This window comes from Balaenoptera borealis, assembly GCF_965194805.1.
Source record: "Balaenoptera borealis genome assembly, chromosome: 4".
Classification (NCBI taxonomy): domain Eukaryota; kingdom Metazoa; phylum Chordata; class Mammalia; order Artiodactyla; family Balaenopteridae; genus Balaenoptera; species Balaenoptera borealis.
This window is the reverse complement of record NC_138861.1, coordinates 58,999,908-59,027,702: the sequence shown is the minus strand read 5'-3', so window position 1 is coordinate 59,027,702 and position 27,795 is coordinate 58,999,908. Positions and strand designations below refer to the sequence as shown.

At 41.1% G+C, this 27,795-nt stretch overlaps 1 protein-coding gene and 1 long non-coding RNA gene across 4 annotated transcripts in view; one reads left to right on the top strand and one right to left on the bottom strand.

Annotated features, from left to right (window-relative positions):
* Window positions 1-27,795, bottom strand: part of G3BP2 (G3BP stress granule assembly factor 2) — a 68,105-nt gene that overhangs the window by 31,204 nt on the left and 9,106 nt on the right. The gene's annotated exons all lie outside the window — the stretch shown is intronic.
* The window catches only part of LOC309627962, a 42,111-nt gene that overhangs the window by 9,317 nt on the left and 4,999 nt on the right, over window positions 1-27,795 (top strand). Inside the window, exons 2-3 of one of the 2 annotated variants that reach the window (XR_014244065.1) lie at window positions 17,350-17,458; window positions 22,251-22,850. This is a non-coding gene — a long non-coding RNA (uncharacterized lncRNA). Of the gene's footprint in view, window positions 1-17,349; window positions 17,459-22,250; window positions 22,851-27,795 lie in introns of those variants that run through there. The other variant, XR_014244064.1, reaches the window with a different exon arrangement.

The window sequence follows — 27,795 nt, the reverse complement described above, 5'->3', positions numbered from 1 at the left end:
TTCAGGGTAGACTATATTTGGCAGACATCTAGCCATCCCAGGGCTACAGCTTGTGTTTAATCCTTCAGGCCTTACAGTCTGGATATGAGATGCCTTTAGGTTATCCAATTCTCACTAAGCGCTCTGACCCAGAGGAGGGGCCCTGGTCAGCGGGTATTCTATTTATCGGCAAGGCATATCTCCCTCTGTGAAATGGCATTCTGGGGTCGTTAATCAGTCTCCAACGGATTAAGTTAGTGTCAATTCCTATCCCTGAACCAGATTTCCTCATGGAGGGGAGAGGGGACTAGAGAGGTTGTACCATGAGAAACCACAGCTGAGGACCAAATCCTCTGCTTAAATATAGGATGAAACACATGGGATCAAATCCCATTTTCTTCACTGACTAGTGTTGTGACACTGGTAAGGTTAGTTCATTTCTTTGACCTTTAGTTTCCTCATGGATAAACAGCCAGCTTTAGGGGACTTCCTTGGTGGTCCAGTGGTTAAGACTCCATGCTTCCACTGCAGCGGGCACGGGTGCAATCCCTGGTCGGGAAACGAAGATCCTGTATGCCAAGTGGCACAGCCAAAAACAAACAAACAAACAAACAAAAAACCTAGCCAACTTTAGGGTTGTTGGGAGGATTATTTATACTGTTTAGCACAGTGCCTGGCATGGTCTGATTCCTGTTGTAGAACTGAGGCAGATGTTCAACAACGGGGGACCCCAACACAGCACTTCATAAAGTCATAAACAGACACTAGCCCAAGACCACCCTCCATCCTTCCACTCTCCATTTCTCCTCCGGGGTCAAATACTTGGTTTGACAGTGCAAACAAACCAGGGCAAAAGACTTTGTCTTAAGTAGACAAATTCAGGAGGAGGAAATGGATACCATACCTTTGAAAGCAATTTGTTCCACTAGTCTCTTTTAGCAACCAGGCTATGGAACTATTCACGGCAGTAAAAAACCAACTGTATGCAAAATGGAATACATTCATCAGCAGACAGAAAACTTAAAAGTGGTAGAGCAGTTGTGAAACTTCTTCTGATTGGAAAAAGGTGATCATAAAAAATTAGGTAGCTGATACACAGTGAAAGCATTCTGGCTTTCTTCTATCTTAAACAATTGAGAGCAAAACACAGCCAATTCCTCATGCAAAGTGTCTGCATCAGCCCTTAATTCCACCCACACATTTCCAGGTGTGACCACTTCCTTGTAGGTTCTTGACTAGCTAAGCTCAGGCTTCTGGATCCATGGCAGCAGAACACTTCTCCAAGCTTTACCTCCTTAGGAAGCACAAAACAGGTTTATTACTAAGGCAAGAATCTTCCTCAGAATCAAGATTTGCCCTACCCTTCCGGTCAGACCATCAGCCTGGCTTTTTTTTTTTAATATATCTCTACCCTCCTCCTTCCGGATTGTGGCTCTGACCTATGCCTTGTTGACTCACACTCTCTGGGTGAGCCCTGGCTGTGGAAATATTATACATTTCCTGGCTCATGGCAACTGGCTCAAAACTGACAGGAGCTCCCAGTGACATTCTCATATTTAGCTGAGCTTCAGAGATCCCAGGTCTGATCCCTAACTCAAGAGCCATGACCCCAAATTCCCACGTTGTTGGTGGTGACCCGAAAAGGGAAAGACAACTTAAAAGTTATTGACCACTATCAAACATTTAGAGAAGAGGTAACACCTATCCTTCTCAAACTCTTCCAAAATATAGCAGAGGGAGGAACACTCCCAAATTCATTCTACGAGGCCACCATCACCCTGATACCAAAACCAGACAAAGATGTCACAAAGAAAGAAAACTACAGGCCAATATCACTGATGAACATAGATGCAAAAATTCTCAACAAAATACTAGCAAATAGAATCCAACAGCACATTAAAAGGATCATACACCATGATCAAGTGGGGTTTATCCCAGGAATGCAAGGATTCTTCAATATACGCAAATCAATCAATGTGATACACCATATTAACAAACTGAAGGATAAAAACCATATGATCATCTCAATAGATGCAGAAAAAGCTTTTGACAAAATTCAACAACAATTTATGATAAAAATCCTCCAGAAAGTAGGCATAGAGGGAACTTACCTCAACATAGTAAAGGCCATATATGACAAATCCACAGCCAACATCATCCTCAATGGTGAAAAACTGAAAGCATTTCCACTAAGACCAGGAACAAGACAAGGTTGCCCACTCTCACCACTATTCAACATAGTTTTGGAAGTTTTAGCCACAGCAATCAGAGAAGAAAAAGAAATAAAAGGAATACAAATCGGAAAAGAAGAAGTAAAGCTGTCACTGTTTGCAGATGACATGATACTATACATAGAGAATCCTAAGGATGCTACCAGAGAACTACTAGAGGTAATCAATGAATTTGGTAAAGTAGCAGGATACAAAATTAATGCACAGAAATCTCTTGCATTCCTATACACCAATGATGAAAGTTCTGAAAGAGAAATTAAGGAAATACTCCCATTTACCACAGCAACAAAAAGAATAAAATACCTAAGAGTAAACTACCTAAGGAGACAAAAGACCTGTATGCAGAAAACTATAAGACACTGATGAAAGAAATTAAAGATGATACAAACAGATGGAGAGATATACCATGTTCTTGGATAGGAAGAATCAACATTGTGAAAATGACTATACTACCCAAAGCAATCTACAGATTTAGTGCAATCCCTATCAAACTACCAATGGCATTTTTCACAGAACTAGAACCAAAAATTTCACAATTTGTATGGAAACGCAAAAGACCCTGAATAGCCAAAGCAATCTTGAGAAAGAAAAACAGAGCTGGAGGAATCAGGCTCCCTGACTTCAGATTATACTACAAAGCTACAGTCATCAAGACAGTATGGTACTGGCACAAAAGCAGAAATATAGATCAATGGAACAGGATAGAAAGCCCAGAGATAAACCCACACACATATGGTCACCGTATTTTTGATAAAGGAGGCAAGAATACACAGTGGAGAAAAGACAGCCTCTTCAATAAGTGGAGCTGGGAAAACTGGACAGCTACATGTAAAAGAGTGAAATTAGAACCCTCCCTAACACCAGATACAAAAATAAACTCAAAATGGATTAAAGACCTAAATATAAGGCCAGACACTATAAAACTCTTAGAGGAAAACATAGGTGGAACACTCTATGACATAAATCACAGCAAGATCCTTTTTGACCCATCTCCTAGAGAAAGGAAACCATAAACAAGATGAAGAGACAACCCTTAGAATGAGAGAAAATATTTGCAAATGAAGCAACTGACAAAGGACTAATCTCCAAAATTTACAAGCAGCTCATGCAGCTCAATATCAAAAAAACAAACAACCCAATCCAAAAATGGGCAGAAGACCTAAGTAGACATTTCTCCAAAAAAGATATACAGATAGCCAACAAACACATGAAAGAATGCTCAACATCACTAATCATTAGAGAAATGCAAATCAAAACTACAAAGAGGTATCACCTCACACCAGTCAGAATGGCCATCATCAAAAAATCCACAAACAATAAATGCTGGAGAGGGGGTGGAGAAAAGGGAACCCTCTTGCACTGCTGGTGGGAATGTAAACTGATACACCACTATGGAGGACAGTATGGAGGTTCCTTAAAAAACTAAAAATAGAACTACCATATGACCCAGCAATCCCACTACTGGGCATATACCCTGAGAAAACCATAATTCAAAAAGCGTCATGTACCACAATGTTCATTGCAGCTCTATTTACAAACCAGGACATGGAAGCAACCTAAGGGTCCATCGACAGATGAATGGATAAAGAAGATGTGGCACATATATACAGTGGACTATTACTCAGCCATAAAAAGAAATAAAATTGAGTTATTTGTAGTGAGGTGGATGGACCTAGAGTTTGTCATACAGAGTGAGGTAAGTCAGAAAGAGAAAAACAAATACTGTATGCTAACACATATACAATGGAATCTAAAAAAATAAAATAAAATGGTTATGAAGAACCTAGGGGCAGGACAGGAATAATGACGCAGATGTAGAGAATGGACTTGAGGACACTGGGAGTGGGAAGGGTAAGCTGGGATGAAGTGAGAGAGTGGCATGGACATATATACACTACCAAATGTAAAACAGATAGCTAGTGGGAAGCAGCCACATAGCACAGCGAGATCAGCTCAGTGCTTTGTGACCACCTAGAGGTGTGGGATAGGGAGGGTAGGAGGGAGATGCAAGAGGGAGGAGATATGGGGATATATGTATATGTATAGCTGATTCACTTTGTTATAAAGCAGAAACTAAAACACCATTGTAAAGCAATTATACTCCAATAAAGATGTTTAAAAAATAATAATAAAATAAAATAAAATAAAAGTTATTGACCTAAGGACTTTTACGCACAAGAAAGCAGACCCAGATAAAGTGTGTTCATAGGAGCAATAATGTTGGAAGCGGAGTTTTTTCCTAAGCAACCAAGAGCTGTAGAAAATCCAAGGAACTTTCAGCCCCTTAAGTAAAAGAGTAATAAGAGGCTTTGGAGGCTTTTCTTAAGCAGAGATGGGAAAAGATTTAAAAAGCACTAAGAAAGACTGTTTCAGATGTAAGTAAATGTAATGGTTTTTTTTGTTTCTTGGGGTTTTTTTTGGCCGCGCAGCACAGCTTGTGGGATATTACTTCCCTGACCAGGCCTTGGTGGTGAAAGTGCCGAGTCCTAACCACTGGACCACCAGGGAATTCTCAAATGTAATTTCCTTAAATGTCTAAGCCAGAAGTTTTTAAGCTGAGTCTATGCACATTTTGAGGGATGGAGATAGAGGATGTTTATGAAACCATGAACATTTTGTATATATGCGTGCATGTGTCTTTTTTTGCTGGAAAGGTCCATATTTCATTGCCTTCTAAAATATATCTATGTCCTAAAAGGTTAAGAACCAGTGATCTAAACCACATTCTTCTTCAATGTATATCATGGTAATAATGAGTTGTTTATTAAAATGAAGCCTTTACAATATAAAGAATGTTATTTTCATTCAAAAGCCATATTTAACTAAAATTCCATGCTAATCAATGACCTCAGCTTACCCTACTAACGGATGCTGAACTATTTCCTGGTGTTGATAGTATACTACAGTGATGCAGGATGTCAAATTGGGGGAGATGGGGTGAAGGTTGCACAGGACCTCCCTGTACATTTCTTTGCAACTCCCTATTAATCTATACTTATTTCAGAATAAAACAGTTAAAAAAATTTTAAAGCATAAGTTCTGGAATCCGGTGGAGTTTGGTTCTTAAACCCAGCTCCTCATTTAAAACTTGTAGGATGCTGGGCAAGTTATTAAGTTCTCTGAATCAGTTCCTTGTCTGTAAAAAGGCACAACTGCAGTTCCTATCTCACAGAACTGCTGCATATTCAGTTCGTAGCACAGGTATAAACTATCATGATTTCTGTTAGGCCATATGGTCATAGCCCAGATATCACCCTTCACTAGGTGACAGGTATACGGCTTTCAGACATGGTTCTGAAAGGGGAAATAAACTGTCTCGTTTGGGGTAGTCTTGGAAACCCAAATCCATAAGGTGAGTAAACAGCATAAACAAGGAACTGCTTTTTGGAAATTAGAAGAGAAAATCTAGGGGTTAGTAAAGGAAGGGACACACAGAGACACAAAAAACAACAGCAGGGAATGAGACAACTTTTTAAAACGTGTATTCCAGTCCATATTTGCTCAGCATCAATGGTGTGCTTAAGGACCCTTAGAGTTAGATAGAATCCTCATCTAAATTGTTTCTGAGTAATAGTAGACAAAATAATGATAGTGTGCATTTCACAAAGCCGTATGTTTTCCATTAAGGATTAAACTAAACCTAAAGTTTGGAAATGGGCCAATATTACGATTTTTAAAAGAAAAATAAAAGGACAGTTATATAAGTCATCATTTTAACTGTCATTAATAGTTTGCTTTCAAGGAGTGTATCTGCTAAGGTTTAAGACAGAGATTTGCTCAGGGTGCAGTGAGAACAAACAGAAGGGGCGATTACATTTGCAGAAACATGGATGCACCTAGACATTGTCATACTGAGTGAAGTAAGTCAGACAGAGAAAGAAATATCGTATGATATCGTTTATATGCGGAATCTAAAAAGAAATGATGCAAATGAACGTATTTACACAACAGAAACGGACTCACAGACCTAGAGAATGAACTTATGGTTACGGGGCAGGGTGAGGTGGGGGGAGAGTTAGGGTGTTTGGGATTGACATGTACACACTGCTATATTTAAAAAGGATAACCTAACCAACAAGGACCTACTATATAGCATGGGGAACTCTGCTCAATGTTATGTGGTAGCCTGGATGGGAGGGGAGAATGGATACATGTATATGTATGGCTGAGTCGCTTTGCTGTGCACCTGAAACTATCACAACGCTGTTAATTGGCTATACTCCAATATAAAATAAAAAGCTTAAGAAAAAAAAAATACAGGGTCGCTCACAACTTTCAGGGCATTACCTGGGCCCTGGAGAGTTGCTGGGTGGGAAGTACTGTGGAAGAAAAAAAACAAAACAAAAACAGAAGGGGCAATTACGTCAAACTGGAGGTTCAGAATTCCTGGAGCAGATGCCACCTGAGCTGAATCTTGAAGGTGAAGTAAGAATGAGCCAGTGAAGAAAGTGCAGTGGTTGACAACAGCTGGCCCAGGCAGAAGGAAGAGCAAGCACAGAGGTGCAGCAGCGGTGACAGGGCTGGCAAGATTAGGCAGTTTGGTGTTACCACAATAATGATATCAAGGCTGGGCATGATATCTCAGAAAGGATGGGTGTAGGGTAAATAGCATTTAAAGAAACATTTTCTTTAAGCTTTCCCACTGTATATAAATCCTAGAAAAAATATTTGCACAAGCACTTTCACCCCAGAACCTATTTCTGTGGTGGGCAAAGATGACCATCATGGGCAAAGACGTCTCAGAAAAGCTGGGCTTAGTTTCCATGAACTCTGCGTTTCCTCCCTATTTTTCACTACAAACTGAGAAAATATAGAGTTTTTAAGCATTTAAGAGCAGTCCTTTTTCCTTCCCTTGGAACAGGCAGGGGTGTGATGACCTTTCCTATAAAATGTGGGGTCTTAAGGGAATCACAGAGTAAGCTGGAGCTACACTTAGTCATAGAAATCTGTAGAAGTGATTGGTTTCTGCCAGTTGGCTTAGGGATACATATTTCACATCATTTTTGGAAATTTCTGGTCTGAGGACGAAACATCATTGCTAATTTTATGGACACAGGGAAGTAGTATCTAGTGAAGGAAGCACATTTATGGGTTACTATGTTTGTTGTGTGTATTTTAAACGTCACAGAGCCTCCATTTTCAATGCTTCTGATCTGGTTGGTCTCAAATCAAGACACCGACCTCATACCCCAGTTGCTCTGTGATATTCTAGATAAGAAAGCACAGCCCAAGACCCACATCCCTCCCCCTGCTTTCAGAGCCTCCCTAAGGCACCTGAAAATTCAAATACATTAGGAAAGACCTGATTCACAAAGACCTGCTTGTGCTTTATACTGAAGGGCAAACCTTGTTGGTACATAAAATGAAATTCCACAGAGAACAAATTTCTGTGCAAAGTTCTTCGCCATGTTTAGCATGCATTCTACTAGCTTGTTTGAGTGTGCAAGGAGAGAAGAAATTGCTAAGGAAACTAGGAGCAAATCATATGGCACTTCCTAACACTTGCAGGTATAAAAACGCTACTTCATCCCTAGCCTTATGTTTGGTCTTAAATATTCCTAAGTGAAGAAAGGGGTTGGTCTACAGTATTGGATATTAGATGTGAAAGAAAAAAAAATTATATAGGAGGAAAAATCATAAGCAGTTCCCAAAGACATGCCAAAATAAAAGATCCCAGGAAGAAAGACCTAGATAAGGAATTCAATTTCTTATGTTTGTTAAATGTTTATAAACATTAAAGTTCATTCAGTTCAAGTTTACCGACTAGTCCAACTAGCTCCGCAAGCCGGAGATGCTTTCACTTGCCCTCAACAATTTCAGTCTTCTGAATTTAAATTTCCAAAAAAATCCTCCAGGACTAGATTATTTTCATACTGACCAAAGGAGGTGGCTTATTCAATAAATCATCTGAAGAATATTTTAGAGTCTCAATGAATCTTTCCAAATAATTTGTTCTGCAGGAAACTAGGTGAATTTAACATCAGAAGATCACCATGGCTACTGGCAAGTATGGATCTCACAAACATAATGTTGAGTAAAAGAAGCCGGAAACAAAAAAGGACATATTCTGTTAAGTCCACTGGTACAAAATTCAAAAGCAGGCAAAACTAACCTATGCTTGTATAAGTCAGGAGAATGGTTACCCTTGAAGGAGGGGGGCACAAGGGAAGCTTCTGAGATGCTGATAAGGTTTGTTCTTGACCTGGTACTGGTTACATGGTGAGCTCAGTTTGCAAAACTGTATTGAGCTGTAGACTTATGGTTTATGCTTTCTTTCTGTACACATGTTATGGTGTAATAAAAAGTAAAAAATAGATAAAAATAACAAGGATCAGCATGGGTCCTGCATCAATGAAGCACCTGGGTTAAAAAATCAACATTTGGGTCCAGAAAAGGAAAATCTATAGAGAAGAAAGTAGATAAGTGGTTGCTTAAGGCTGGTGGTTGACAGCTAAAGGGTATGGAGTTTCTTTTTGAGGTGATGAAAACGTTCTAAAATTGACTGTGGTGATGGTAAAGCACAACTCTATGAATACACTAAAAACTATTGAATTGTACACTTAAACAAAAATGAAAACAAAAACCAATATTTTATACTTTCATTGCTCAATTCCACTGACTGGTTCCTACTTATTCCCTCAACTCCCAGACTGGATATCTGGTTGTACAATGAGTACAGATGTACATTTCCACTGGAAGGAAGAACTAATTAAAATAATACTACTTGAGTTCCACTGGCCTCCTTGACCCCTATCTGTTTATTACTCACTGCTTCCTTTCTCTGTGAGCAATGCTCAGCAGGAGTCAATATTGTGGGAAGGACTCAGGGGGTCTCCACCTTGGCTGCACACTGATATCACCTGGGGAACCTTGAAAACTACCAATGCCTGAATCCTACCACTAGAGATTCTATTTAATTGGTATGGGGTGCCACGCAGGCACCTGAATTTTTTAAAGCTCCCCAGGGATCAAACTCCAGACAGTGATATATTGCCTAAACACACAGACACAGAGGCGCACGCACACACACACACACACACACACACACACACACACACACACACACACACACACACACACACACACACACTCCCCAGGTGATTCTAATATTCAGCCAAAATTGAGAGCCACTGGTATAATGGTTTCCACAAAGAATTGAAAATCTAAATTCTCTGCTATTTTTTAGCTGTATGACATGAGTAAGCTATTTGATCTCTCTAAACTTTGGTATGACTTTGAGACATACCTAGCACAGAGTAGGTTAGTCGCCCTTCCTGTTTTCTTTCCCTTCAAAAACTAGAAAATTCTGTCATATTTTTAAAAGCTGTTGTCTTGGGACTATTCTGAAGCGCCATTCTGATCTTCAGTGTCTTGCGTCTAGTACTTGCTCAGACTTCTTCACCCAAGTCACAAACTTCTTGTCCTCTGGCTCTCTGTTCCCCGCACTTGTAGATCAAGAATGTGATCCCTGCCTTGGCTGACCTCCCAGGATTTGGTATCTAGACCACATGTCAACCCACTGCTGATTCTGGTTTCCCCTACTTGCTGCTGAAAAGCCAAGCATGCCACACAGCAGACTTTGAGTTTGATCTTAAAGGTCAGGTAGGAGTTAGGATTTAGATCAATGGAGAGAATGGGGTTGGGCAGTCCAGCTAATGGGATGCAAAGGACAAAAGGAAGAGCCAGGAAAACACAAGGGATCAGGGAACATGGAGGGGCTTGGAGGGGTTTCTGGAGAGTAGAGGTGCAAACTAGGAGCCCACAGGCCAGATCCAGCTCACAGCTGTTCTGCTTAGCCTTCACAGGGTTTAAAAGGTTTTTGAATTTCTTACTAACATTTAAAATTGGGAGATTTCACACCAAAATTTAAATGTCCAGCTTCTCTTGAAAAAGGTAACGATTTGACAACATTGGACCCACAGTCCACACGGAAACAACGGGGAGATGAGCTGCCGCCGCTCCCTTGGGGTGGCGGGCATCGTCCCTCCAGTCTTCTGCAGCCCCCACTGCCGCCGGCTTCTCCTCTTTATATACTGACCTGCCTCTCTAGGTGATCAATAATTATTTAGCCAATGAATGAATTAGAATGGGAGGGAGAGAGGCAAAAGAAAAGGAAGAGGAGGAAACAGAATCCCCCTATTAATAATACTAAAGAGTTATATCAAATCCTCACACTGTACACCTTAAAGTACGCAATGTTGTATGTCAATTGTATCTCAATAAAACTGAAAAAAAAATGAATGAAAAAAAAAATACTAGAGAGTATCTGCAGAAGACCTCCAATAGCATACCAGTAAGTGTGGATTATATGGCTTGGGGTGAAAGGTAACCGAAGGCATTTTCCCATGCAGCAACACGATAAAGCGAGTATTTGAAAATATTTTAGGTACAACTTTAGTAAATAAGCCCATATGTCAAAAGAGTGCTATCTTGACTTTATGGGACACTAGCAAAGCCTGGCCCTCCAACCTTTCATATGATATGCAGTTGACAATAAATAATAAAAATAATGCTAATAAAATTAATAATTGTAAAAAAATTCTACTTTAAAGGTAAGTATATCTTTATACCTCACCAACTTCTAGGTACAATTTTTTTTTTTTTTAAATATTTATTTATTTATTTGGTAGTGCCGGGTCTTAGTTGCAGCAGGCAGGCTCCTTAGTTGTGGCATGCGAACTCTTGGTTGTGGCATGCGTGTGGGATCTAGTTCCCTGACCAAGGATTGAACCCGGGCCCCCTGCACTGGGAGCGTGGAGTCTTAACCACTGTGCCACCAGGGAAGTCCCTCCAGGAAGAATTTAAGATGGCACTAGAAGGTAGGATGAGCTGAAGTATGAGGTACCACATCCAGAAATAACAGTTGGAGGGATTTCCAGAAATTATTAGCATGAAGTAATAAAAGCATGAAGGAAGCTGGAGCAGCAGGACACAAAAGAAGGCAGGACTTTGAGAAGAGGTAATGGTCAAGACCTATGAATGTCCAGAATAGCCCTATGGCTTAAGGCCCAGTACCCAGGAGATTCTGCCAGAGAAGGTTAGGACACAACACTTGTGGGGTTGGGAAAAAACAAGATTTGATTGTCTGGGAAGGGACATGGGAAAACTAATCAATATTTTCAGGGCCTCAGGAAAACAGGCTTCAGACCTAGAGGGAAAGTGAAGTTCTTTTTTATAAATTTATTTATTTTATTTATTTATTTTTGGCTGCATTGGGTCTTCATCGCTGCGCGCGGGCTTTCTCTAGCTGCGGTGAACGGGGGCTACTCTTCGTTGTGGCAGGCAGGCTTCTCATTGCGGTGGCTTCTCGTTGCAGAGCACGGGCTCTAGGGCTTCAGTAGTTGTGGCACGTAAGCTCAGTAGTTGTGGCACACGGGCTTTGTTGCTCCATGGCATGTGGGATCTTCCCGGACCAGGGCTCGAACCTGTGTCCCCTGCATTGGCAGGCGGATTCTTAGCCACTGCACTGCCAGGGAAGTCCCGAAAGTGAAGTTCTTGAAGAGAAAAGACAAGTAGTATCCAGGTGCCCTCGAGGGAAGGTTGTGTGACTGCAGCCCCTCTCAGGTACCACAGGTTCAATTCAGGCCTGCCTGGTTTATAGCAATCAGACTCAATTCTAAGAGTCACCAAACTGTTATCCTTTTTGGTTGCTGCCATGACCATCTCCTGAACTGGGTGGGTCCGAGCCTGGAGGTGCTGGGTACTAGTGTCCAGGGTCTAAAGTTCAAGGCAGGAGTTGGGCTCAGAAGTCCGAAGTAAGCCAGGTCAACCTGGACATCCCCGGAAATTAGCTAGAAACGTGGGTCAGGAGCTCAGGCTTGAAAATGGAGCTTTTGGGAGCAAAAGAGTTGAAGCTGAGGAGTGAGTGCTAAGAGAGAAGCACAGGTGACTCTCAAAGCCTACAGAGGCGCCACAATTAAGGGATGAAGGGAGAGGAGGCAGCGACCACAGCACTCAAAGATACACACAGAGGGGCTTCCCTGGTGGCGCAGTGGTTAAGAATCCACCGGCCAGTGCAGGGGACAGGGGTTCGAGCCCTGGTCCAGGAAGATCCCACATGCCGCGGAGCAACTAAGCCTGTGCGCCACAACTACTGAGCCTGCGCTCTAGAGCCCATGAGCCACAACTACTGAGCCCACGTGCCACAACTACTGAGGCCCGCGCACCTAGAGCCACCGCAATGAGAAGCCTGCGCACCGCAGCGAAGAGTAGCCCCCGCTCAGAGTCGCTTAGCATCGCAAAAGAGAGCAAGAAGTTTAAAGAAGGGAGCCAGTAACAGTCACTTGCCAAAGAAAGGACACACAGGACAGAGAATGAAATAATGTCCAGGACCTGGCTGGTAACCTTCCAAAGAAGAATTTTCAGAGAAAGGGGTGGAAACCAGATCGCAAGGAGTTACGTACGAGTAGGAAGTTAGAGGCTGCCAAACAAATCAGTTGGTATTTATGGTAGTAAGGTTTGAGTCATGTTTGGCTGTGGAGGTGCTAGCTCTGACAAGCACACGCTGAACTGCCGCCCTGCCACCCCCTTTTATGTCTGGAACCCTAAGATATCACCTGGATCACCTAGTCTTTCCCAGTCCTAATTAATAACTGTACTGGTTATATTTCTTATTTTTTGACGTGGAAGCCAATGGCTCTCTGATCCCGTCTCTGGTTGCCAACAGTCCATCCCAGAGTGGGCTGTGTGAAACAAAGGACCGTGGGGCTCACCCCTTTGAGAACAGGAACGGGGTCACCAAGCAGCAGACTGACTATGAAGAAGGGGATTCGGTCTTCCCCTCCGCTTCGTATTTGTTTTTACTTCCCAGTGCCCAGAGGCCTTGGCAAAAAAACACTGAAAAGTGTAAATGACGCAGGTGTGGCAGACAATTGCCAGTCTTGTAGCAGTTGTTCCCAATCATCAGTGTCGTCATGGAAAGAGGACTAAATCAGGAGTGCGGGCACCAATGGGCAGGCTGCTAATTTTATAACTGTAATCCTTTTACACAGTCCCCTGTCCACAGGCACGCAAAGGGTAACATGAAGTCGAATTCACAGCATTTTCCGTATGCTCAAATATACTTGGTTTAAGCAGTCAGAAAATGGTCCTAATAAAAACAAGTTAAGAAAAAGGGAACATGACTTCCTTAAAAGGTACAAAAACATATACTCAGACTCTATTTTCATCCCCTTTAAAAAGACAAGTGAATTGAGCTTTTTTGTACATGGCACCAAACCCAGAAACCTTAGATAAAATAATCTAAGAAAATTTAAATCGTAAAATTAATGTATTTTGCTGAAATATTCGTGGATGAAATGATATGATGTCTGGTATTCAATACAACAAATAATTTAGGGGAAGTAGGTAAGAGTACAGATAAAATAAGGTTAGCTTTGAGTCGATAATTATTTAAGCTTGGTGATAAATATGTGGAGATTTAATATACTAATCTCTCTATTTTTATTTGTTTGACATCTTCCACAATATAAAGTTTTAAAAAGTAACACGCTTTTGTTAAGTCAGATAATACCTTGTAAACAAAGTTGAAAAGCAAGCAATAACCTGGGGTGAAATATGCAAAATGCTGCACTGTTAGGGTTTATAGCCTTAAGACAAAGAGTTCTTACAAATGAATGAGAAAGACTAACAACTAATAGAAAAAAATGTCAGGAATGGGTAATTCACAAAAGAAGACATACAAAAAGCTAATAATCATATGAAAACATATTCAACTTCACTAATTCTGGGAGACAGAATAATGGCCCCCCAGGGATGTCCGAGTCCTCATCCGCAGACCTGTGAATATGTTACTTTACATGGCAAAAAGGGACTTTGCAGATGTGATTAAGGATCTGAGGATGGGGGAGACTGTCCTGGAGTATCTGGGTGGGCCCAAAGCCATCACCAGGGTCCTCAAGAGAGGGAGGCCAGAGGGTCCGCGTCAGAGAGAAGGCAATGTGCGGAAGGAAGCAGAGTCAGTGAAGGAGATGAAACAACGCTGTGTTGCTGGCTTTGAAGATGGAGGAAGGGACCATGAGTCAAGAAGTGCAAGTGGCCTCTAGAAACTGGCACAGGCAAAGAAACCTGTTCTCCCCGAGAGCCTCCGGAAGGAAGCAGCCCTGCTGCCACCTTGACTTCAGCCCAATCACTGTGCCTGGAGGAGAACACACAGCAGTGCCAGCTGACCTCACTGGCCTACTGACTTCCAGCAGGCCCTCAGTGACCCTACCTCCACCGCCACTGCGATTATACGTTTCCTACCAATTTGCGCTCCTAAACGACTATGTCACGGCTTCTCTGCTCTCCTCAATTTGCCAACTTCCCCCACTTACCTTCCCAATGCATTCCCTTTGGTGGTGCTGTTTGTTAGAGGGACTTAATCCCACAACACAGTCAAGAGCAACCAAGACACTTGCAAACCCTCCCACCCGTGTACCAGCATCTGCACCTCACTCCCTGTCCCCCTGCTGCTTTCCATACACTGTGCGCCCACCTAAGGCTAATCCTCCCCTCTCACCTACTCAAGAGCACCACTGCTGCAGTTCTCTCCATCATCACTACTTTTTCTCTCTCCACTGGATCCTTCCCATCAGCACATAAACGGGCTTTAAAACAACAACAAACTTCCCCTACCACATTCCCCTCTAGCTACCTCTCCATTTCTGCTTCTTAGAGTACAATTCCTCAAAAGAGTTTTCTATAGTTGCTCTCTCTAATTCCTCTTCTCCCCTTTTTGAGCCCACTCCAGTTGGCTCCATTCTCAGCACAGATCTGCACGGTGGGAATCATTTCCATTTACAGAAGAGGGAACTTGTTCAAAACCACATGTCAGTCCACAGCTGACTCTGAAGGTTGGGCCCTTCCTATTCACTGCTTCAGCCTGCCTCTCCCACTGTCCTTTCTTATTTTCTCCTGCAAGTTGGACCACCCAGCCAGCCTCCTATAACCCTGGCCTTGTCTGCATGCCTTATAAAGTGTTTATAAGATTTGATTCTAATTAGTTTATGAACCACAACATACTATATTGATTTTGAAACTAATGTATTTCAGATTTTATCTGCCTGTGTCATGGCTTACACTGAGATAATGTTTTCACCTATAGTTATTGCTTTTAGGAAACGTTTCATGAATATTTCCCTAAGCTACACCAGATTTGTAAGTTTACGCATTATTTTCATTTTCACTAATACATACTCAGTACAAAAATGTAGAAAACGGGAAGCAAAAATACATCAGCCATAATTACACCACCGAATACAAATACTGTTAGCTTAGCACTTTTATTTCCTTCCAGGTTTAAATATGTACGTTTCTTGCCTAGTTATAAGCAGAGCAAATATGGAAAAGTAATCTTGTATTATCCATTAAAATATGCAAAGAAATCAACATACATAAAAACAGGAGTACTTAAGGACATATGATATAAATGTTTAATTGAGCATGGAAAAAAACAGGACAAAATGTTCATCAGTAAAAGAATAGTTACATAATTTGTTTCCTCTTCTGTAAAATCGAAATAACACTAGTACTTTAAGGGACTGTTGTAAGAACCAAATTAGGAGATGTTTAGAAACCATATGATATATTAAATACAGCTGATCAGAAAGCATATTATTTGTACAATAGCTTATCTCCTCAACCCTCTATTCTCTAATTCAGTCCTGTCTAGCTCAGGTCAAACTCCTCTAACCTGGCATCACTATTCTAGAAAGCCTCATTACTCTTTCGATTTCTAGGTTCCAAAGAGATGAGGTCATTCTGTCAACGCAACAGATATCAAGGATATTTATTCTTCTGTGTCCTATTTCTCCAAAAGATAAGGTCTGCTGCATTATTTTGTAGGTACTGAACCTTTTCTCCAGCTTTAGCCATAATTTACCGATTCTAACCTTTCAGGAGTTAAGACTGCTCGGCATACACCTCTGTTTTTTTCCTTTCTCTTTTGGTGGCCACTTCCTCAAAGTTTTCATTCACTTCATCTCCCTGGGGGTAGCAAGCTCTTGGTCTTTTTGATCCTGTATTTAGTTTCCTTGTGCATCTTTGGCACATCACAAAATCAGGTATAAAATAAAACTCCCAGCAAATAGAACAGGGCTAGTAAGATAAATATTTCTTGAATGAATGAGATTATTTTTTATTGTCAGAGAAAAGGGTGCAGAAAATATACTATTAGAGTTTATTAATGCCACCCTTAAAACTGGGAAAAGATTAAATAAAATTGGCCTAATAATTTTAAACCATTTGGTTTGAATAAAATTGTTTTCTTATCCCCCTTAATTTGCTAAAAGGAATCTTGTTGAGTAAGCAATATTTTACACTTGAAACAACAGTGTCATCTGGATCCAGTAAATAATATCCTAGTCACTATGTTTGTTTTTATTTGTTTTATATTCTAGCCCCTCGTTTGAAGGTTTCTGGGCTTAAATACAAATGCTGATATAATTTGGGAGAACAATTTCATCCAATTCTCTCCTACCCACTGAAATACTCTAGAGTAAAAACACTGTGAAGGGGTCCAGAATATGTCACTGTGGCATAAAAATTATTTTGAGCAGAAGTCATTTGAGTTCCTGAAATCTCTTATCTGTCTGAAAGCAGAGCCTCCCAAAATAACTCAAAGCACCCAATTGTCAGAAACCAACCAAGGAACATTCTTATCACCAGAGATCTTGAGAAGTCACCACACCACGACTAAACAAACATTGTCACAAAAACTATCATATCTCCCATGATATTCCTCAGGGCCCATTTACCTTTCCAAAAACTTGTTTTCTCATACATGCCTTTTCTCCCCCTCCCCTTCCCTTATTAAGAAGTCTTTTGTTTTCCTGTAAATGCCCTCCTCCCCTCCCCTTTCCTCCATTAAGACGGTATATAAGCCCCCAATCCTAACTGCCCCTGTGAGTCACATTTTCTGTGAACTCCTCAACACACATTAATAAAAACATGTGATTAAATTTTGTCTTTTCTCCTGCATATCTGTTCTTTGTCAGTTTAATTCAAAGGCCCCCAACAACTAAGCCTAAAAGTGTATAGCAATTCTTTCTCCCTGACAACCTGATGATCAAGTATTTCCAATATTTCATTGCAAACACTGAATTTTAAATCTCCACACGGGCCCTGCTATAAGAATAAGCATTATTTATGGTTATATCAGCAGAAGTATATTTGGAAGCTACAAGCAAGGTGATTACTGCCCTGGACACCCCTGCCCACCAGGCCTACCCTGGAATTTGGAAATAAGATTGGCATCAGACACAGCAGAGGTATGTCAATGGCCCGGAAGAGACTTCTAAGTATTTCCATGAGGTAAATCTGGACATAACCAGCCTGAATGTGTAAATAGAAGGCATCAGTGAGAAGGTCAGTTGGTCAACCTTGGAAGGATAAAAGAAAGGCACCCAGGGCCCACCCTAAGGGGTGATTCCTGCAGCATTCAGGGCTAGGGCCACTATACTGGCACAGTAATGCCAGCATAGCAGGAAGAAGAGTCTCCTAACTTCCTCAGCTGAAGGGCAGTCCTTAAAATCACCCACATGCTTTTGTTCCAACAGAGTAGGCAATTAATAAGTAAATGCTGTTTACAGAAGGAAGGAAGGAAAGAGGCTCCCACAAGCAACCTTCTGATTGTAATCTGGCTTCCTTGTAACTTCCTGTGGGCACAAAAAGTGCTGACAAGGAGTCTCTTCCTCCTGACAGTTAACATATCTTCCTACACATTAACAAATGAACAAACTTAAGGTCGGTGCAAGGTTCAGTTAGCAGAAGCCAGTTTTCCAGGGTTTCAAGCAATTTACGGTCCAGCTGTGAGGACCAGGCACTCAGAGACCTGACACAGCACGAGGGAGCAGCCCCCAGCCCACAAGACTACACCTGTCAGTCCTCCCATCCACAGCACTTATCAGTTATGCAACTTCCTCCCCTGGCCATCCTTTCATTCAACAACTATTTACTAAGTGTCTACAAGAGCCAAACACTAACCTGGATGGAGGCCTGTGAAACAGACAAAACAGGGCCTCCTGTAGACTGAGGTCTGCTGAACTGGACATACAGATTAGCCAGCAGGGAAGTTTAACACAGTGGGATGAAATCTATAGGAGAGGCAGGTGGGAGCACCAGATTCTGGGAGGTGGGGAACTGAAACTGAAAGACGAGTAGGAGCCAACTTTGCGGATGGGAAGTGGTCTAGGTGGAGGGTAAGCCGGGCCAAACTTCTGGAGGTAAGAACAGTTAGGAACTGAGGCTGTTCAGTGAAGCTGGAGTTTAGGAAGTTGGGGCAAGGCAAATGTGAAGCCTGAGGGACTTATATAAATCAAACATTTTGAATTTTATCCTGAAGGCAATGGGGAAGTACTGAGGTATGTTAGCCTAGAGAGAAACCACATGTGGTTTTCTTAAAAATATCACACTGGCTCCAGCAAGAACAAAGGAGGGGGCAGGAGGAAGACAGGAGGCAACGGGTGCCTTTAACTAATATCTTTGGCAGCTGGCCTAATAACTTACCTTTCGTTCATAATTCCCTCCCCTCTTTCGCTATTCATTTGACTCATAAAATGTTTTTAAGGTCACTTCATTTTCTTATTATGGATTACAAGTTGGATTACAAGATGATTTTAACCTAAATATAATTTCATTTTATGGCAACGCCTCTTGTCTATCTCAGAGTAAATGCTTCTCTTGATAAATATATTTTGGATCTTAGACAAAATGCCCTTTGTAATTTTTCTATGAAATTTTGTTTTTTATTTGTTTATTTTTTACCTCTTGCCCTGCCCAGAGATCACCTAAACTCATTGCCCAATTTAGGGAGGAAATGCCCAGAGGGGATAATCCCCAGGGAGAGGAAGGTACATTTAACTGCCTGAGGTCCCCACCTGCAGTTCCTCAAAGATGCAAATGGCCCACCTGAGGAAACAGAACACCTACACCTGCCTGGGCAGCAGGAGGTAAAGGCCCACCCAAAGAAAACAAGAGGCCAAAGCCTAAGGTAAATCTGTTTTATTCTCAAAAGTAAAAGCACAGAGGCAGAGCCTGAAGGGGATGGATGCTAGTTTACCATTTCAACACAAGTCAAGATTATAGACTAGAGCCAAATTAAGTCACCTTCGTACTTTCTTATGGATTTTCCTACAGCTAGTTTCCAGGTCGTTCCCCTGCAGTGCCATCCCCTGATTAGCTATAAAGCTTATTTAGAAAACAAAAGCCTTGTGCAGAGCAGGACAGCCAGAGAGCACTTCCACCCACACTGGGCCTGGGGAGAGGGGTCCCCTGAGAAAGAGTGGAAGTGGGGGCAGGCCGGCCAGGGAAAAAAGGGTGGAGCAGGTGTCAAGGCTAAGGAGTGGCAAGTCCCTGGGACCCTGGAAATGTTCTTCTTCAGCCACTTATGAGAGCTTCCACCTTAGCACAGGCAGGGTCCTTAAGAGCTGGCAGAGGGTGAACAAGGACCTACGATACAGCACAGAGAACTATATGCAGTATCTTGTAATAACCTATAATGGAAAAGAATCTGAAAAAAGAATATATATGTATATGTGTGTGTGTGTGTGTATGTGTACATATATATATATGTATATATATATATAACTGAATCACTTTGCTGTATACCTGAAACTAACACAACATTGTAAATTAACTATACTTAAATTTAAAAAAAAAAGGTTAAAAAAATATTGGTAGAGGGTAAAGGAGCTGTGGAAGAGGGCTATGAAGGAGGAGTGAGCGTGAGGGCTTCTCAGTACCTAGACCATTGGATATCAGAAAGACTTACTGTGCTTGAAACTCACAGATGATTGTAAGAGCAGCTATCATTTATTGAACACAGGAATAGTGCTTAGCATAATAAGTACTTGCTATATGCCAGGTCCTGTTTAAGGTTCTTCACATATGCACGGCACGCATACATACATGCACACACATATATACATAAACACACACACACACACACACACTCATTTAATCCTCAAGCAGTCCTATCAGGTCAGTTCTATTATTATTTCTATTTTATAGTTGAGGAAACAGTCTCAAAGAGGTTATATATGTAACAAGATGTAATTCACAGGTGAGTCCTTTGGAAACTCTACTAATATCCTACTTACCCTTGAACTTCAGCTATTCTAATACACCTAAATATTGAGGCAGTATTGTATATTTTTGCATAGTGTTGTAGACTCTAGCTTGATGGGGTTTGAATCCCAAGCTGTGCCTCTTGCTGGCCGTGTGACTTTGGCCAAATAATCACAGAATGGGCATAATAATGGTAGGTACCCTACTGACCACCTAAGGGCAGTTACAAGGATTCTGTTAGCTAATACCTGCAAAGTCCTTAGAACAATGTTTGGAACACAGTACATACTCAATAAAAGCTGGCCACTACTAAAAGTCCACATTAGATCACAAGGAGCAAATCAGAGTGCAAAGGACTATCATGCATAGCAGTGGGAACTGAAAGCTAACAACCTTAACAGCAAAAGGGAAATGTAAAAGCATAGGTAACCAAGTATATATGTGGAAATGTGTTTGATGGGAGAAGAGCATAATAAAAGACAGATATGTGCATGACATGTGGCCCTTCAGTCCTGCACATTCACAACCAGGTTAGGGTGAAAGAATGGACCTGAGATAATATCTGTAACATTTCAAACAATCATCAAATTGATGAATGAGGATGCCATTCACATTTCTTCTATAAAGGATCGTTATTGGTTAGCTTTATTAGAATCCTAGGGTTTAACAAATCAATTTAGAAAAATGTTGAGTGGGGCTTCCCTGGTGGCACAGTGGTTGTGAATCTGCCTGCTAATGCAGGGGACACGGGTTCGAGCCCTGGTCTGGGAAGGTCCCACATGCCGCGGAGCAACTGGGCCCGTGAGCCACAACTACTGAGCCTGAGCGTCTGAAGCCTGTGCTCCGCAACAAGAGAGGCCGCGACAGTGAGAGGCCCGCGCACCGCGATGAAGAGTGGCCCCCGCTTGCCACAACTAGAGAAAGCCCTCGCACAGAAACGAAGACCCAACACAGCCAAAAATAAATTAATTAATTAAAAATATATATATATATATTAAAAAAAAAAAAAGAAAAACGTTGAGTGGCCTTAGACTTGCCAAATATAAATTTCATAAAATTAAAATAAACTTGTATCGTTCAAATTTTATGACATTTATTCAGAGCAGAACTGGATTTAATGAGAGTAGAACCTATTATTCAATATTAAATATTGAATCTTGAGAATAAAGATGTAAACATAATCCCAATTAAATAAATTAGCTAATTGGTTTTCTTAGCTATTACTATCAATACGTGTTTTTTGGCCAATTTATACATAAAATAGAAATTTATTTCATAGTAAATTCAAATGCATATGCAACAAACAGACCCTCTATTATCAAGTACATGAATTGACAAAATGAGTTAGGAATGTGCTGCGTGTTGCAATGGCCACCCTGCCAGGGATAGGTGTTGTCTGAAGGGAAGTATCCTCAGTGCCAAAGCAGAAAACCAGGCACTGTGAGGGTGGATCTAAGCAAGGCTGTCAGGGCCTCTCCTTTGCCATGTCTCTCCCCTACTAGACTTGACTGTGAGAAGGGATCTTGCATTTTGTTCTGCCCAACCCCTAGCACCAAGCCTGGTAAATGATTCCTCAATGTTGGGATTAAAGAGGGCCCAATCTTCATCAATAGTCCAAGAGCCAGGAAGACAGGATCAATACACTCTCCTTATAAACCAGATTATAAAGATTGGCATCACTCTCACTCTCGGTGTTTATTTCCCTGTGGTTATCTCCTAGCAGATAAAACACAGCTTTAGTTAGGCTCAGCTGTAGATTTGATTCACAGCCAGTGACGGGTCCACAGACTTGGAGGGGAAACAGTGCCTCCTAGAGGCCAACATGTTGGTGGCAGGAGTAATTTGTGAGAGACCTGAGGAGGTACATCCTGGGGACACAATGATGATATTATGGTCCAGTTGATCCCTCTCCACTGGGATCGTCTCCTTCAAGTATAAAGTTTGAAAGTCTGTGGCTCATTTTTACTTGAAAAGTGTCATTTTTTTTTTTTACAGAATCATCTATTCAAAACATTGCTAACCTGTTAATCACGATTCCTTTCAATTCCTTCAACTTCAACTTGGTGCTAAAGTCTGATTATTTGTTTCCCCCTACAAATTCTGTGTTGAAATCCTAGCACCCAATGTGATGGCACTGTAGGTGGGGCCTTTGGGAGGTGATTAGGTCATGAGGGCTCCGAATGGGATTAGTGCCCTCATAAACGAGGCCCAGAACCTCCCTTGTCCCTTCTGCCTTGTGAGGACACAACAAAAAGACAAAGGTCTGTGAACCAGGAAGTGGATCCTCACCAGACATGGAATCTGCCAGCACCTCGATCTTGGGCCTCCAGCCACCAGAACTGGTAGAAAATAAATTTCTGTTGTTTAGAAGCCACCCAATCTATGGTATTCTGTTACAGTGGCTCAAATGAAGTAAGACCCTTGGATAATAACAAACCAGCTCTGATGACCCTTGGCTTCAATTTTATGAGAGGATATAAGCTAAAGTTGGCTAGTTCAGTTTAACGGGAAAAAAAAAAAAAAGCTTATTGAACATACCACCACATACCAGGTACTAAGCACTAAGCTATTACTGAACATTAATGGTAACTTATAACTTATATAAAAGCCAAAGTGTAGTGTGTGTTTGGACCACTTCTTGAGTTGGTGGATGACTCAATATGAGAAACCAAGAGAGCAACCTCTTCTTGTCTACATATGTTCTGGCAAGATCACAGCTTTGTCTCAGACTGGAAACAACTGGGAAACACTGTTACTGGGTGGACCTCTGTAACCCATTGGTTAGGGTTCTCCTTCTAACAAATTATCTACTTCTCCAAAGTGGGAGAGCTTACCTGAGGGAAGTACTGGGGTTAAGCTATGGCAGTGGTCAGGAGCAGCCAATGACATGCCCAGGGATAGATGTGGAAAATCAGGAGAGGGCACAGGCTCTGCAGTCACAAAAATCTCAGCTCAAATCCCAGTAACTGAGCTTTGTGACCTTCGCAAGTTACTTAACCTCGCTCTTTCAACCGTTTCCTTTTGCACAAAGGGGATGAAAGTAAGGAGGTTGAGACAGTTAATGAAGACAATATATGAAAAGTGTGTAGCACAAGAAATTGTTGCCAGTAATTGTTGTTGTTAGGAAATAATACCAACTACCACTAAACTCAAGTAAAACTGAACAGTCCAAAGGGTCTTTGCAACAGGATGCACCAAATCTCCTGTCCTCCCACCTCCCTTACACTCTGTAAGCCAAGATAAAGGAGAACATAAGCAGCAATAATGAGGGAACATTTATTAAGCACACCTTCTAACCGGACCAGGATGGACACCTGACCCAAGCTGAGCCAGTCAGATTCCCAGAGTCATCCTGAGTCAGTTACTGGGAGCTGAGCTGTGAGGTTACATTGAGAATGTGCTGGGGTCCGGGCAGTGGCCAAAGCCACTTGCAAGCCTGGAAGCAGAGAGGCCGTGAGTCAGCACAGAAAGCGAGAGAATGGAATAGACTCACTGAAAAAAGCACAGACGAGATTATGAAGCCTGACATATCTAGACACACACACACACTACCTGCATGTCGACTCTCCAGTTCTCATGAGGCCAGGCTGTACTTCCTACAGATTTCCTTGAAGATTCCCCTATATCCTTACAAGAGACTCTTCTTTGACCTGAGTTCTTTTGAAGACTCAGGATGGACCCCAGACTCTCACAGAACTTCTTCACAACCTTACGTGACGCAATTTCAGAATAACAGGAATAGAAGCACCATCATGGTTGAGTTGAAAAGTGAACCAGAGGGAGGATGGAGGATGTAGAGATAGAGATGAAAGTATAAACCTTGGTATCTACATGTTTTAAATTTTGTTATTTTCAGAGACCCAGAGGTCTCTGACAGTGAACTGTCATTTAAAAGTGTGAGCTGGGCTTCCCTGGTGGCGCAGTGGTTGAGAGTCTGCCTGCCAGTGCGGGGGACAGGGGTTCGAGCCCTGGTCTGGGAGGATCCCACATGCCGCGGAGCAACTGGGCCCGTGAGCCACAACTACTGAGCCTGCGCGTCTGGAGCCTGTGCTCCGCAACAAGAGAGGCCGCGACAGTGAGAGGCCCGCGCACCGCGATGAAGAGTGGCCCCCGCTCACCGCAACTGAAGAGAGCCCTCGCGCAGAAACGAAGACCCAACACAGCCAAGAATAAATAAATAAATAAATAAATTTATTTATTTAAAAAATAAATAAAAAAATAAACGTGTGAGCAAGAGGCAAGCTACTGAATGAGCAGAGAACTTGCATTTGCATCTCAATGGGGCTGTTCCTGATCTTTACTACTTTTTAAAAAATGAACTCATTCATTCGTTCATTTATATCTTAATCATTTTGCGAAAGAGATGATACATCCTAGGAGTATTTGATAATGTGAGGGATTTAGAAAGGTCACAGATATGTATCTCAGGAATGTCCTGGTCCTAAGGTACTCTTTAAAAAGAAGTACTTGGCTATGAAGGGAAGGAGGCAGGTAGGGTACCTAAACCTGGGAAGACTTCTGGATCCCCAAGACAAACTCATACATGTTAAGGGTGAAATTTATTTCCTACCACTGTTCTCTCTTCATCTACTTTGCCCGTCCTAAATTACCTCGTGCCACAGGACCCTCATAGTGCTTACCCGGAAACCCACTCAAGAGTACCCTTCCCGGATAGTACCTAATGGGCCTCTCGCAATTAAAATGTTCATTCTAGCAAAGCATGGCTCTCATTTAGCTCCTGAGGTATATGACAATTAATTCACACTAACATATGAAGGACAGTTAAGCATGATGAGGATGTACTCTTTTCATTGATATTTGCATTTTAAAAGAAGATGTTTGTTGACCCAAAAGGCTAAGTCCTTCATGGCATACTTTTATGCATTGTAAACATCTGTTAGGAAGGTATTTTTTGATCCAAGGGTCCTTCCAGGACCTTTTAAATCACACTGTCTACCCCCATTAGAATATAAGTTTCACGAAAACAGACACTTTCATCTGTTTTCAATCATTGCTGAATCTCCAATGCCTACAACAGTACACTGCATAGTAATTGCTCAGTTAATGTTTGTGGAATGAATAAATGATGATGCCAGGATTCACATCTATCTGGCTTTAAACTGTAATGTTCTTTCTACTATATGAAACTCTATCTCTTTCTTAAAATTAATCTCTTCACCTACCTTACAGTATAAGAGAAAAGAAGGAAAGAAAGAATGAAAGGGAGGGAGGAAAATAGATGGTACCAAGATGGATGAAATGAAATTCAAGTTCAGGCATCAGCTGCAACATGGGGCTCCTTGGGTTTCTCCTCAAAAGCAAACTAATAGTTTTGCCAGGGGCTCCAGATGTTTCTCTTCCGAAACTGTTTCTACTTAATACCTTTTCTAAGCTTGTTATTATTCGTGATTATTTAGAGGAAAAAAAAGGGCATGTTTATTTAAAAAAAAATTTATTCAGTAAAAATTATGGAACAGTTGAAAGAAGAAAACATGCCCCATATCCTTCCACCGAAATATAACCACTCTGAATTCACATCGTACTACATCTCTTTCTAGGCTTCTTCCTATGTATATATTTTAAATACTTACCCAATTTTTAAATTTATTTTATTTAATCTTTTTTTTTTTTTCTGGCCACCCCAAGCAGCTTACAGGATCAGCTTGTGGTAGCTTAGTTCCCCAACCAGGGATCGAACCCTGGCCCCCTGCAGTGGAAGTGCAGAGTCCTAACCACCGGACCACCAGGGAATTCCCCATATATTTTAAACTTAGCTATTATCATTGAGTATATACAATTTTGTATCCTGATTTATCACTTTTCTATCATCATTTTTTATTTCTGTCATGTACTGATATTATTATTCTCCATGATGTTCAGTGTAAAATTCTGAGTTAAATGAAGTGACATTTTCTGCTGCCAACTGGTATTAAAATTTTATGTTCTTTCATACTGATTCTGTGATAAGGGAATTTTAAAATTCCAATTCTTAACGTTGGCAGGAGACAAAGGAGTTTTACAATTCTCTCTTTCTGTTAAATATTTTTAAAACTGCAAAGAATCAGTAAAACACGGGGTTGTATTTATCTATAATGCTGAGCAGACACCCTTATTCTCTAACCATTTTCCCCTCGAAGTCTTTCCAGATTATGATTCCTGGAGGAATTAATAGCCATTACCCCAAAAGAGAACAACTGCCTTGGACTACATGGAGAGGAACACACCCAAATATAAAGATATTTAAGTCAGGTTTTATTATTTAATATATACATAATGTTATCTTCATCTAGTAAACAGGACCATTCTACAACAGTTGTATAGATTATAGTTTTATATATTAATATACTGTAGAGGTAGTTTTAGTCATATAGCTGAAAAGATTTAAGAGAATACAGAATTTCTAAAGCCAACAAAAGGAAACTATGGTGTAGGGACCAGACTAGGGTTTGTAGACCTGTTCTGCTATTTACTAGCTATGTGACCACAAGTGATCAACAAAACAAAACAAACAAAACCCTGTTCCCACAGGTCGGGGAGGGATATTTTAAAATATCAACCATGTTATAGGCTCCTTGGTACATGTTTTTACAAAGACCATTTAATTTAATCCTTACAATGATGCTATTGGGTTGGCAAGGTGTAGTAAGCTTTTATTCTCCCCTCTTTACTTAAGAGAACCCCAATTTTACTGGGGGTAGCAATATGCCTATACCAAAACAGAATAACATAATAATGCATTTCCCAGGCTCTCTTGCAACTAAGGCTGGGCAAAGTTCTTAACAAAATAGGTAGAAGTTGAAAGATGGAGCTTCCTGGAAAGGTTTTTATACGAACAGCAGACTGGCAACTACTATTGATTCAGTAAGAATTATCAATGGATGCTAAAACTGAAGGGTGAAAGTTTGATGAGAAACAGGATATTTATCAATATTAAAGCATATCCCCCCAATTATACTTATTAACATCAAAGGGAAAAAAATAGTTAAATGTACAGTAGAGAAGTTTGGCAGACAACACCTTAAACAGATGATCAAAATTAATATCGCTAATAGTGGGACAAACAAATGTTATGTACCTCCTGAGACGATGCACTGTGAGAAGGGCAGCACTTCTGCGATATTCCTAGCAAAGATGCCAAAGATGCACCATCTGAACTTAATCGGGAAGATCAGACAAACCCCAATTGAGGGGCATGCCACAAAATAACTGGTCTATCCTGTACTATTCCAAATACTGAAATCATAAAAGACAAAGAAAGAGGAACCGTTCCAGACTGAAGATGACTATAGAGACAACATCAAAATGCAGTGTAATCCTGGTTTGGATACTGGGCCAGAAAAGAAAATAATTGGGACTCCTGGCAAAATTTGAATAAGGCCTGTAGATTAGAAAATTGCAGTGATATCAGTGTTAACTTCCTGGTTTTGATCACTGCACTGTGTTATTTAAGAAAATGTTTTTGTTGTTAGGAATTAGACACTGAAGTAAAGGGACATCATGCCTATAAATTCTTTTCCAGATGATTCAGGGGAAAAATATA